This window comes from Sapajus apella, unplaced genomic scaffold (assembly GCF_009761245.1).
Source record: "Sapajus apella isolate SASKATOON/1434 unplaced genomic scaffold, GSC_monkey_1.0 scaffold102, whole genome shotgun sequence".
NCBI classification, from domain to species: Eukaryota; Metazoa; Chordata; class Mammalia; order Primates; family Cebidae; genus Sapajus; species Sapajus apella.
In genome coordinates, this window is record NW_022437042.1 from 5,559,593 (window position 1) to 5,572,559 (window position 12,967).

The window sequence follows — 12,967 nt, forward strand, 5'->3', positions numbered from 1 at the left end:
CCTTAATTCTTTTAGGATCCTTTTTGTATCTTTGACCTTTGGGAGTATGATTATTAAATACCTTGAGGTAGTGTTATTTGGGTTAAATCTGCTTGGTGTGCTCTAACCTTCTTATACTTAGATATTGACTCATCTATAGGTTTGGGAAATGCTCTGTTATTATTTATTTAAATGAAGTTTCTACTCTTCTCTCTACCTCCTCTTTAATTTCAATAACTCTTAGATTTTCACTTTTGAGACTATTTCATAGGTCTTACAGGACTGCTTCATGTTTTTATTGGTTTTTCTTTTGTCTCCTCTGACTGTGTATTTTCACCTATCTGGTCTTCAAGATCACTAATTCTTTCTTCTCCTTGATCAATTCTATTAAAAAACTCTGATGGATTTTTCAGTATGTCAATTGCAGTATTAAACTCCAAATTCCTCCTTGATTCATCTTAATTTCAATCTCTTTGTTCAATATATCTGGTAGACTTCTGAATTTCTTATTTTATTATTACTTTTTTATCCTTTTCTAATTTTCTCTTTCTTTTAATTCTAATGGACCATACGGTTTTACTCACTATTTTTTATTTGATTTTTATAAATTTTTTACTCCAATAGGTTTTTGGGAAACAGGTGGTATTTGGTTATATTAGTAAGTGCCTTATCGGTGATTTGTGACATTTTGAGAATTAAAGACCTATACATCATTTCAATTAAATTTCTATCAACATGAAATTCTGTAATTTTGACAATTAATGTGTAAACATGCTCAACAGGGAGACCTTGTATGACAAGGTCTATATGAAGCTACCTTCAGTGGCAATGAGTATTATTAGTATGATAAAGAGCTACAATTCACTAGAAATGCACTATTACTTCTTACTGAGAACAAAATTTTTTCAGAGTACCTTAGCTTTTCTTAATGTGAGTTACAGGGTTAATAGAATCTTGTTCATCACATTGGCCTTTGAGCCTAACATTATGAAAATATTATAAATTTTTTCATCTTTCTTATCAAGCAATAACCCCATTGCCACACACATACACACAAATACAGTACTACCAATGTGATTCCACATGCTTCACAGTATTACCCTAGGAATAATAAAGATTATACATAAATTTATTTTCTTAATTTTCTTTGAAACCCTGATTTGTGTTGGAAGAAGTCTGTGTTATACAAATAATATATCTGTGTAATGTACAAAAATGAGCCGTACTCACACCAAGGCTTTGGTAAAGCCATCTGCAGGGGAACAAATTAGGCCTAATGTTCTGCCTGTTTTGGACATATCTTCCCACTTTAGAACCTCAAAGGATCAGGGCTATTTCTTGTATTTTTCATCAGTGTGAGATAAAAGTTATAATTACATTCAGATACACAAATAAGGTCTTTCCAGGGTTGAACCATGTATAATAAAAGTATGACAGATCATTTTAATTAATCAGTGACTAAAAATTTAGTTGGAGTTACTTAATTGACCCCTTTCATTCTCCTGCACAGGCATTGTCTCTATAAAACATAACCATACTACAAAGATCAAAAGACACAAAGAAGGGCATTACATAATGGTAAAGGGATTAATGCAACAAGAAGCACTAACTATCCTAAATATATATGCACCCAATACAGGTGCACCTAGGTACATAAAGCAAGTTCTTAATGACCTACAGAGAGAATTAGACTCCCACACAATAACAGTGGGAGACTTTAACACCCTACTATCGATGCTAGACAGATCAACAAGACAGGAAATTAATAATGATATCCAGGACTTGAGCTCAGATCTGCACCAAGCAGACCTAATAGATAGATACCTACAGAACTCTCCACCCCAAATCCACAGAATATACATTCTTCTCATCACCACAGCACACTTATTCTAAAATTGACCACATAATTGGAAGTAAAACACTCCTCAGCAAATGCAAAAGAATGGAAATCATAACAAACAGTCTCTAAGACCACAATGCAATCAAAGTAGAACTCAAGATTAAGAAACTCACTCAAAACCATACAACTACTCCTGAATGACTACTGGATAAATAATGAAATGAAGGCAGAAATAAAGACCTCTTCAAAACCAATGAGAATGAAGACACAATGTACCAGAATCTCTGGGACACATTTAAAGCAGTGTCTAGAGGGAAACTTACAGCACTAAATGCCCACCTGAGAAGCGAGGAAAGATATAAAATCAACACCCTAATATCACAATTAAAAGAACTAGAGGAGCAAGACCAAACAAATTCAAAAGCTAGCACGAGGCAAGAAATAACTAAGATCAAACCAAAACTGATGAAAAGAGAGACACAAAAAAAACCTTCAAAAAAAAAAATCAATGAATCGAGGAGCCAGTTTTTTGGAAAGATCAACAAAATAGACAGACCACTAGCTAGACCAATTAAAAAGAACAGAAAGAAGAATTGAACAGATGCAATAAAAATGATAAAGGAGATATCACCACCGATTCCACAGGAATAAAAACTACCATCGGAGATTATTACAAACACCTCTATGCACATAAACCAGTAAATCTAGAAATATATACATTCCTGGACATATACACCCTCCCAAGACTAAACCAGGACGAAGTTGAATCCCTGAATAGACAAATAACAAGGTCTGAAGTTGAGGCTGCAATTAATAGCCTGCCAACCAAAAAAATTCCAGGACCAGACAGGTTCACACCTGAATTCTACCAGACATAAAATGAGGAGCTGGTGCCATTCCTTCTGAAACTATTGCAAACAATATAAAAAGAGGGAATCCTCACTCACTTATTTTATGAGACCGACATTATCCTGATACCAAAACCTGGTAGATACACAACTAAAAAGAAAAAAAATTTCAGGCCAATATCCATGATGAACATTGATGCCAAAATCTTCAATAAAATACTAGCAAACCAAATCCAACAGCACATCAAAAAGCTTATCCATCACAATCAAGTTGGCTTAATCCCTGGGATGCAAGGCTGGTTCAACATATGCAAATCTAAAAACGTAATCCATCACATAAACCAAGCCAAAGACAAAAAATACATGATTATCTCAATAGATGCAGAGGAGGCCTTTGACAAAATTCAAAAGTGCTTTATGCTAAAAACTCTCAATAAACTATGTATTGATGGAATATATCTCAAAATAATAAGAGCTATTTATGACAAAGCCACAGCCAGTATCATACTAAAAGGACAAAAACTGGAAGCATTCCCTTTGAAAACTGGCAGAAGAAAAGGATGCCCTCTATTACCACTCATATTCAACACAGTATTGGAACTTCTGCCCAGAGCAATCAGGCAAGAAAAAGAAATAAAGCATATTCAGTTAGGAAAAGTAGAAGTCAAATTGTCTCTATTTGCAGATGACATGATTATATATTTAGAAGACCTCATCGTCTCAGCCCAAAATCTCCTTAAACTGATAAGCAACTTCAGCAAATTCTCAGGATACAATATCAATGTGCAAAACTCAGAAGCATTCCTATACACCAATAACAGACAAACAGCCAAATCATGAGTGAACTGCCATTCACAATTGCTACAAACAGAATAAAATACCTAGAAATACAACTAACAAGGGATGTGAAGGACCTCTTCAAGGAGAACTACAAACCACTGCTCAAGGAAATAAGAGAGGATACAAACAGATGGAAAAACATTCTATGCTCATGGTTAGGAAGAATCTATATTGTGAAAATGGCCATACTGCCCAAAGTAATTTATAGATTTAATGCTATCCCCATCAAGCTACCATTGACCTTCTTCATGGAACCAGAAAAAACCACCTTAAACTTCATATGAAACCAAAAAGGAGCCCACACAGTCAAGACAATCCTAAGCAAAAACAAACAAACGAACAAAATAACAACAACAACAACAACAAAAACAAAGCTGGAGGCATCATGCTACCTGAATTCAAACTATACTACAAGGCTACAGTAATCAAAACAGCATAGTATTGGTGGCAAAAGAGAGATATAGACCAATGGAACAGAACAGAGGCCTTGGAAGTAACACCACGCATCTACAAGCATCTGATCTTTGACAAACCTGACAAAAGCAAGCAATGAGGAAAGGACTCCCTGTTTTAAAAACGGTGTTGGGAAAACTGGATAGCTATATGCAGAGAGCTGAAACTGGACCCCTTCCTTACACCTTATACAAAAATTAACTCGAGATGGATTAAAGATTTAAACATGGGACACAACACCATAAAAATCCTAGAAGAAAACCTAGGCAATAGCATTCAGAACATAGGCATAGGCAAGGAAGGACTTCATGACTAAATCACCAAAAGCAATGGCAACAAAAGCCAAAATAAACAAATGGGATCTAATTAAACTCAAGAGCTTCTTCACAGCAAAAGAAACACAATCATTAGAGTGAACCAGCAACCAACAGAATGGGAAAAAAATTTTTGCAAGCTACCCATGTGACAAAGGGCTAATATCCAGAATCTACAAAGAACGAAAACAAATTTACAAGAAAAAACAAACAACCCCATCAAAAAGAGGGCAAAGGATATGAACAGACACTTTTCAAAAGAAGGCATTTATGCACCCAACAAACATGAAAAAAAGCTCACCATCACTGGTCATTAGAGAAATGCAAATCAAAACTACATTGAGATACCATCTCTTGCCAGTTACAATGTTGGTCATTAAAAAATCTGGAGACAACAGATGCTGGAGAGGATGTGGAGAAATAGGAACACTTTTATACTGTTGGTGGGAGTGTAAATTAGTTCAACCATTGTGGAAGACAGTGTGGTGATTCCTCAAGGATCTAGAACCAGAAATACCATTTGACCCAGCAATCCCATTACTGGGTATATATCCAAATGATTATAAATTGTTCTATTATAAAGACACATGAACACGTTATGTTCACTGCGGCAGTGTTTACAATAGAAAAGACTTGGAACCAACTGAAATGCCCATAAATGATAGACTGGATGAAGAAAATGTGGCACATATACACCATGGAATACATGCAGCCATAAAAAAGGAAGAGTTCATGTCCTTTGCAGGAACATGGATGAATCTGGAAACCATCATTCTTAAAAAACTGACACAAGAACAGAAAACCAAACACCATATGTTCTGAGTCATAAGTGGGTGTTGAACAATGAGAACACATGGGCACATGGAGGAGAACATCATACACTGGTGCCTGTTGAGGGGTGTTGGAGCTAGGGGAGGTATAGCTGGTGGACAGGGGATCGGGGAAGGGTAACACTAGGAGAAATACCTAATGTAGATGAAAGTGGGGATGGATGCAGTAAACCACCATGGCATGTGTATACCTATGTAACAATCTTGCATGATCTGCACATGTACCCTAGAACTTAAAGTATAATAAAAAAATAACCATACCAACTCTCACACTAATAATAATGCAGAGTGTTTTCAGAATACTAGTTTTGTTGTATGCATTTTAAAAGACATATGATTGTTCTGGACATAGTCTCAGAGTTAACATTTGACTATATGATTTATACTTAAAAGGAGGAGAATGACCCAGGAAGCAGTGAGAATGCATGCATCTAGTCTATGTATAGAGGGAACTTTCTCATCTCTATTCTTGTGACATACTGAAAGACAGATGCCCTTTTCACATCTAGTGTCTCTTTAGCTCCAGTTCTAGGAGAGTCCATGCCAGTGGGCTGAACATGTGAACTAACTCACTTAATGTTAGAAACAGAAAAATTGTGAACTTATTGTGAAAACAAGACCTTATCTTAAAAATTCTCTAATGTATTTTATCAAAATCTTTTATTGACAAAATCCATTATTTTTACTTATATTGAAATAATTTATTACTTATATTAGTATTATAATCAATAATCATTCCATTTGATATGTATTTATCCAATATCATAATATAACTATGCATAATATACAAAGATATCCAATACTCTTATGTATTCTTTTATATCCGCATTATACAAGAGTACACGAATAAATATAAATAGCAATGGCAATATATATATTTAAATTGTTGTTATTTATATTTATTTTCTAAATCCATCGAGTACTTTTTATTTTTTAATTGACACATAATAATTTTACATATTTATGGGTTATATAATGATGTTTTCATACAATGTATAGTGATAAGATCAGTGTACTACTTAGCATATTCATTATCTCAAATATTCATTATTTATTTGTGTCAGGAATACTCAATATGCTCCTCCTGGTTATTTGAAAGGATATATTATTGCTAACTACAGGTATTTTATAGTGTTATAGAACACTAGAAGTTATTCTTCTTATCTAGCTGTGATGTCATATCTTTTAACAAATCACTTTCTATGGCCTCTTACCCTTGCCCTTTTCAGCTTTTTATATTCTTTGTTCTACCGTTTTACTTTAATGAGATCAACATGTTTTTTTACCTTCTGCATATTCGTAAGAACATGCAGTGTTTAAGTTTCTATTTCTGACTCATTTCACTTAACATCCTCCAGTTCTGTTCATGTTGCTGTTAATGGCAGGATTTCACTCATTTTTATGGTGGAATAGTATTCTTTTGGGTATATATACCATATTTTCCTTATCCATTTACCCGTTGATGAGAAAGACTAAGTTGATTCTATATCTTGACTATTGTTAATAGTGCTGAAATAAACATAAGAGTGTAGATGTCTCTTCAGTGTATTGATTTTCTTTCCTTCGTATAAATGCTTGGCAGTGAGATTGCTGGATTATATGGCAGGTTTATTTGTATTTTTTTGAGGAGCCTTCATACTGTTTACCATAGTGGCCATATTAGTTTACATGCCCAACAACAGTATGTAAGGGCTTTCTTTTCTCTGCATCCTTAACAGCATGTTATTTTTTGTCTTTTTTATAATAGCCATCCTAACTGGGGTGAGATAATATCTCATTGTGGCTTTAATTTGCATGTCCCTGATGATTAATGGTGGTAAGCATTTTTTTCATATATTTGTTGGCCATTTGTCTTCCTTTCAGAAATGTCTGTTCAGATCATTTTCCCATTTTTAAATCAGATTGTGTCTTCTGCTCTTCAGATGTTTGAATTTGTTGTATATTTTGGATATGAATCCCCTATATAATAGTTTTTGATTATCTGTTGTGACATGGCAGATGAAGGATATAAGAGTCAGAGGTCAGCATTCTTTACTTTCCCTGAGGACGTTTTCTAGACACAAGTATAAAACTCCCTCACAGAAACTAGGAAGCAAGAAATAGATAATAAATAACTGAATAGGGTGCATTATACAATATAGCAATTTGCCAGCAAGACACTATATTTAACTGCCCACTGTGGGACTGTCTGGCTATTCAACAGGAATTCAGAGAAGGTGAAATAAGTAAGAGCCTAGAGGTTGCAGAGGGAGATTTAATTTAGCAATTAGCTATGGCTCTTTAATAAATGGTAGGCTTTTTTCAGACGTATAAGAGAAGGAATTTTGTGGTGGAAGTTTGGAAGTTGTGCTATGATCACCTTATATAAAACCTATCCATGTTCTAAAGTTATTAAAATCAACAAATATTTGTTGAATAGCTACTACATTCCAAGTACTACTCAAATCAAGTGAAAATAAAATTACACCAATGCAAGCAGAAAACAAAGATAAAGGAAAATAACATATGTGTGTATGTTGCTTTTATGGATATTGATTTAAGGAGACTTTAGAATTTATTTTTGGATGGCAAGAACCAATATGCTACGTTTAAAGGAAAATGTAAGTTAATGTCCCACCCAATCTCATTCCTAATTTTCTGTCTATGGAAGCAGCCACTTTTAGTTCTTTAATTCTTATAATACATTTTTCTAAAAAACTTGATTATACTGCTATTTTTTGATTTATATATATATATATATATATATATATATATATATATATATATATTTGAGTAGGAGTTTTGCTCTTGTTACCCAGGCTGGAGTGCAATGGCGCAATCTGGGCTCACCGCAACCTCCGTCTCCTGGGTTCAGGCAATTCTCCTGCCTCAGCCTCCTAAGTATCTGGGATTACAGGCACGCACCACCATGCCCAGCTAATTTTTTGTATTTTTAGTAGAGACGGAGCTTCACCATGTTGACCAGGATGGTCTTGATCTCTTGACCTCGTGATCCACCTGCCTCGGCCTCCCAAAGTGCTGGGATTACAGGCGTGAGCGCCCGGCCTGATTTATAATTTTAAACATTAGCTGATGATTTCTATCTTACCCCAGTCTCACCACCCACTTCAAGAAAAAAAAAAAGCTGAACATAGATTTGCAGTGAAAGCAGTGTCATTTAACAGGAACAGAGAACTGAGGAGACTCAAACATTAAAGTACTGAAAACCAATCTAAGGACATCTTACCATCCTAGTCGCTGAGGACGACAAAGACTCCATTTCACTGAAACTCTGAGAAGATATGTAGAATGCATCTCAGAGCTTTCTGCCTAGGGCAAAGAATAGGGGAACAAGTATTCATCAACCTCTATTCCCCATTAGTCAAGACGTACTCCATGACAAGTTAAGTCTTGGCATTTCTTGATTTGTACATGCACATGTGAAGCTAAGAGTCCCAGGGAAGAAAGAGATACACTGTACAGCTGTGCCTGAGGTAAGTCTCTGTCGAGTGACAGCAACATTAGCTTGATTGCCACAGGACTGGCTAACATAACAATTGTGTCAAAACTGAGACAAGACAAAAGAAGGATTTGATATAGTCCATCCTTTACAGTCCTCAGATCTGCTCATGCCCTCAATTAAATCCAATCCATCATAAAGCTTTCATGAAAGTGAACAGCTATCTTCAAAAGACTTATAAAAGGGGGTTACTAAAACAATATAAAATTCCCACTGTTCTAAATTTCCCAAGGCCATAATTGATACATATCTTCTTCCTCAAACACCCATTGTATATTTCCATCATCTTATGCCAGAACTTCAAGAGCTCTAGATTGACTGTTAAGTGTGTTAACCCAGACCTTCATCCCCCAGTTCTGAATAAATAGTTGCTTAATCCTGTTAGGCATGGTTGCTACAATTTCCACTTGGTGTTATCACCAGGTATACAAGCACTGAAGATACTTCTGTAACTGTCCTTTGTTGCTAACATGTTTCTTCTTGTCCATTTCTTTTGCAACAAAACAAGCATATTAATACAGTATGTTTCATGCATAAATCTGATCACATTTGCTCTAGCAATCATCTTGTGTGCCTCAAGACACCTGCAGCAGCAGAAGAAATCATGTTTCTCTCCATTCTCAAAACACCCATCTTTTGTGGCATAATTTCATGTTAATTTGCAATGCAAAATTAATTCACACCTCATTATCAGTGCCACAACTTTTTTACATGCAAGTGTTCAATATCTAGCTCTTTCTCTACTCATTTATAAAATTATCTTTGGATTATTTTTGTTTGATACGTTGTAGGCAAGTAAATGCTGTGTGTTACTCTTTTATATTAAAAAGTTTATTATTGAAGTGTTTGCTTGAATTGCCTCTGAAAAAATTAATCAGAAACATTATTTGTATTTTCATTTTCTATATTTTATACCATATAAACTCATACATAAATAACTTGTGACATGGTATTTATCTTTGTTTAATAATATTTCTAAATGTCACAAAGGGGCTCAACATAGGCATAATAGAACATTTAATAAAATAAAAAATAAAACTATGAAAACATCAAAGTAAATCTCACAGGTTGGAAATATATTGAATGTCTATTCTCAAATATTAAATATAGTATTCTTTTAGCAAAGCATTACAAAGCATACCAATGTCATGGGGTTATCAAAAATTATATATGACATATTAGAGTCATTTTAATTTCTCTATTATCTATATATAGGTCCACATTGTTTGGTGGAAAGTAAGCCAGGAAAAAATAATGTCCCACAAAAATAGTTTTAGTCATTTAAATTTAGTTGATTACAAAGGATGCCAGCAACACTCTTAAGTTTAGCTTGATTAGACATGAACGTGAATAAATTAAACTAAATGTATATCTGGTAGAATTTTACTTTTTATAATAATATGAAATATCCATTCAACCAGATGACTGATGCTAAATCAGCCAGCTGATGCATCTTTCATATATAACTGTTTCCATCACATCAAAGTCAAAAGAGAAAGAAAACATGCTCAGCACTTTTCAGTAGAATTTTCTTCAACGGAAGAAATGTTCCATGGATGAAAATATTCTATGTATATGCTGTCCAATACAGTAGCTTTTAGCCACATGTGGCTATTGATCATTTGAAAAGTGCCTAGTCTCACTAAGGACTGCATTTTAAAATTTAATTATAATAAACATAAATTTAAACAGCCGCATGTGACTAGAGGCTGCTGTATTGGACAGAAGTTGGCCTGAATAATTGTTGCTAAACATATTCCTTTAATTTTTTACACTAACATTTGCATTGAGAAACAAGACAATTATATCCAAACATATTCATAATTATCTGCTTCAAGCTGCGGAATACAACTCTTCCTGAGTCTCTTTAGTTATACGCATAAGATACTAAAGATCACAGGGGACAGACTTGCTATTATGAGAGCCAACGCCTGACTCACCCAAACTTTATGCTTTATGTATTTTTTCATTTATCCTCATTTGTAGTGTAGTGATTTAACTAAGACATTATATATTTAAAAAATGTTACTTTGCAATACTGCCTCACGTTTTTTGTGAATAATTTTTAAAATGGCTTAAAAATTATTTCCATAGGTTTTTAGGAAAACAGCTGGTATTTGGTTACATAAGTTTCTTAGTGCTGATTGTGAGATTTTGGTGCACCCAATCACCAGTGCAGTATACAATGAACCCAATTTATAGTCTTTTATCCCTCACTCCCCTCCCACACTTTCCCTGAGTCTCTAAAGTCCATTGTATCATTCTTATGCCTCTGCATCCTCATAGCTTAACTCCCACTTAAGAATGAGAACATATGATGTTTGGTTTCACATTGCTGAGTTACTTCACTTAGAGTAACAGTCTCCAGTTTCATCCAGGTTGCTGCTCTTTTTTATGGCTGAATAATATTCCTTTATATATGTGTATATATATACACACACACACACATACACACACATATACCACAGTTTCTTTATCAACTTGATTGAGGGACATTTGGGCTGGTTACATATCTTTTGTAATTACAGATTGTGCTGCTATAAATATGCGTGTGCAAGTATCTTTTTCATATAATGACTTATTTTCCTCTGGGTAGATACCCAGTAGTAGGACTGTTGGATCAAACGGTAGTTCTACGTTTAGGTATTTAAGAAATCTCCACATTGTTTTCCATAGAGGTTGCACTAATTTACATTCTTGCCAGCAGTATAGAAGTGGTCCCTTCTCACTGCATCCATGCCAACATTTTTTTTTTTTTATGGCCATTCTTGCAGGAGTAAGGTGATACCGCATTGTGGTTTTCATTTGCATTTTCCTGATCATTAGTGATGTTGAGCATCTTTTCATATGTTTGTTGGCCATTTGTATATCTTCTTTTGAGAACTGTCTATTTATGTCCCTAGCCCAGTTTTTGATGGGATTTCTTTTTGAGTTCTTTGTAGATTCTGAATATTAGTCCTTTGTTGGATGTACAGATTGCAAAGATTTTCTCCCACTCTGTGGGTTGTCTGTTTACTCTGCTGACTGTTCCTTTTGTTGTACAGAAGCTCTTTAGTTTAATTAAATCCCACTTCCTAATCTTCGTTATTGTTGTAATTACTTTTGGGTTTTTGTTCATGAAGTCTTCACCTAAGCTAATGTCTAGTAGGATTTCTCCAATGTTGTCTTCTATAACATTTATAGTTTCAGGTCTTAGATTTAAGCCTTTGATCCATCTTGAGTTGGTTTTTGTATAAGGTGAGAGATGAGGATCCAGTTTCATTCTCCTACATGTGGCTTACCAATTGTCATAGCACTATTTGTCAAATAGGGTGTCCTTTCCCCACTTTATGTTTTTGTTTGCTTTGTCAAAGATCACTTGGCTGTAAGTATTTGGGTTTATTTCTGGGTCATCTATTCTGTTCCATTGGTCTATGTGTCTATTTTTATACCAGTAACAATCTGTTTGACAATGGCCTTCTATGATAGTTTGAAGTCAAGTAATGTGACGCCTCCAGATTTGTTCTTTTTGCTTAGTATTGCTTTGGCTATGCAGGCTCTTTACAGGAATTTTAGGATTGATTTTTCTAGTTCTGTGAAGAATGATGGTGGTATTTTGATGGGAATTGCATTGAATTTGTGGATTGCTTTTGGCAGTATGTTGATTTTCACAATATTGATTGCACCCATCCAGGAGCATGAGATATGTTTACATTTGTTTGCATCATCTATGGTTCCTTTCAGCAGTGTTTTGCAGTTTTTCCTTTAGAGGTTTTTACCTCATTTGTCAGGTATATTCCTAAGTTGTTTTTTGTTTGTTTTATTGCAGCTATTGTAAATGGGTTTGAGTTCTTGATTTCTCAATTTGGTGTATCGCAGAGGTACCAGTTTGTGTGCATTAATTTTGTATCCTGAGAATTGATGAATTCATTTATCAGTTCAAGGAGATTTTCGGATGAGTCTTTATGGCTTTCTAGGTATACAATCATATTCTCAGCAAACGGACAGTTTTACTTCTTCTTTATGGATTTTGATGCTCTTTATGTATTTCTCTTGTCTGATTGCTCTGGCTAAGGCTTCCACTATTATGTTGAGTAGAAGTGGTGAGCGTGGACTTCCTTGTCTTGTTTTAGGTCTCAGAGGGAACGCTTACAACTTTTCCCTGTTCAGTATTATGTTGGCTGTGAGTTTGTCACAGGTGGCTTTTTTACATTGAGATATGTCCCTGGTATCCTGACTTTGCTGAGAGTTTTAATCATAAAGGGATGCTGGATTTTATCAAATGCTTTCTCTGCATCTAGGATGATCATATGATTTTTAATTCTGTTTATGTGGTGTATCACATTTATTGGACTTGCCTAAGTTAAACCATCCCTCCACCCCTG